The sequence below is a fragment of the Echinops telfairi genome, unplaced genomic scaffold, assembly GCF_000313985.2.
Source record: "Echinops telfairi isolate 266 unplaced genomic scaffold, ASM31398v2 ScPeMD7_2;HRSCAF=8, whole genome shotgun sequence".
NCBI classification, from domain to species: domain Eukaryota; kingdom Metazoa; phylum Chordata; class Mammalia; order Afrosoricida; family Tenrecidae; genus Echinops; species Echinops telfairi.
Genome location: NW_022103898.1, coordinates 51,000,691 through 51,002,065, shown reverse-complemented (window position 1 = coordinate 51,002,065; position 1,375 = coordinate 51,000,691).

The window sequence follows — 1,375 nt, the reverse complement described above, 5'->3', positions numbered from 1 at the left end:
TGTCTTCAGTGATTGTGTCGGGAAGGGGAGCATCATAGAATGCCAATTTACTAGAAGAAAGTATTCTTGATTTGAGGGAGTACTTCAGTGGGAAAGACCCCTCTTTCTCCCTCAGAGCATATGTTGGTTTGGAACTTATGACCTGGTAGTTAGAAGCCACCAGGGCTCCCGGGACAATTCATGGAAAGAAAAAATATTGTCCTACGTCATTCAAATGGGTTATAGTGAAGATAACATAAGCCTGCCACTCAAGGAGGAAGTTAGCAATAAAATACAATATAAGCTATATCCCATAGCTGATAATTAGCATTTTTATAAAAGAGAGTGGGAGAGAACTTTCTTAGCTGCTCAAGATGTGGCAACTAAGAAAAACTCCAGATGTAGATTTAGAACATGATTTCTTAGCATAGTCTTTGCTGACTATGTTTATAGAAGTAAATGTCAAGGTAAGCTTGGCAAGAAACAGAAGAGATGAGTCACACTTCTCCAGTCTCATTCCCGAGATGCTATCTTTTCCCTTTCTGAGTATGCACCAGCTTGACACCGGGCTTCTGCTCCTTATTGGAAACAGTATGCCAACACTCAAAGAACAGCAGGCCAGTCATTTTTCTTATTCGCTTTGTTTTCATTTCCATGCCTTGGGAAGACCAAGTTTCCAAACGCAGAAATCTGTGCCATTGTTCTGCAGCCCGAGTCCTTGCGTGCACTCTCTGGACTTCAAAAAGCAATTTGTTTTGACCATGCTCTTAGAGGAGGGAGTGTGAGTTCTGAATTAAAACTCTTTTCTCTGTGTCTTACTTTCATGTCAAACAAAACCTGGTTGTGTTAGAAATTCAGGAGGTGTGAATAAGACTGGTCAATCACTTAATCTGGTTTTGGTTTAAGTATATTTTTCTGTTTCTGAGCTGGTGTCTATGTTAGGCCGGTTTCTCTATAGAAGCAAAAATAGTGATATATATATATATATATTCTCTATAGAAGCAAAAATAGTGATTATATATATATAAATATATATATATATATATAACACAAGCCGGTTTCTCTATAGAAGCAAAAATAGTGATATATATATATATATCACACAAGACAGCAGCTCACACAGTTGTAGACATGAGCAATTCCTGTCTAGGGCCCCATAGACTGATGGTTGTGTGTAAGTTCAATGTCAGCAGGTCACACTTGTGATATGAATGAATCAAGGTCAGCAGACTAGATAGCAGGCTGACGGCAGCTCCTGGGATCGGCAGGCAATACAGCAAGCCTTTGACTCAAGTTTAAAGAACCAGAGGTTGATGAGTCAAATGTGAGATCCAGCTCCAAACCCTTCTTCAGCATCTGCTTATATGGGAAGTAGGGCATACACCTGAGGAAACCG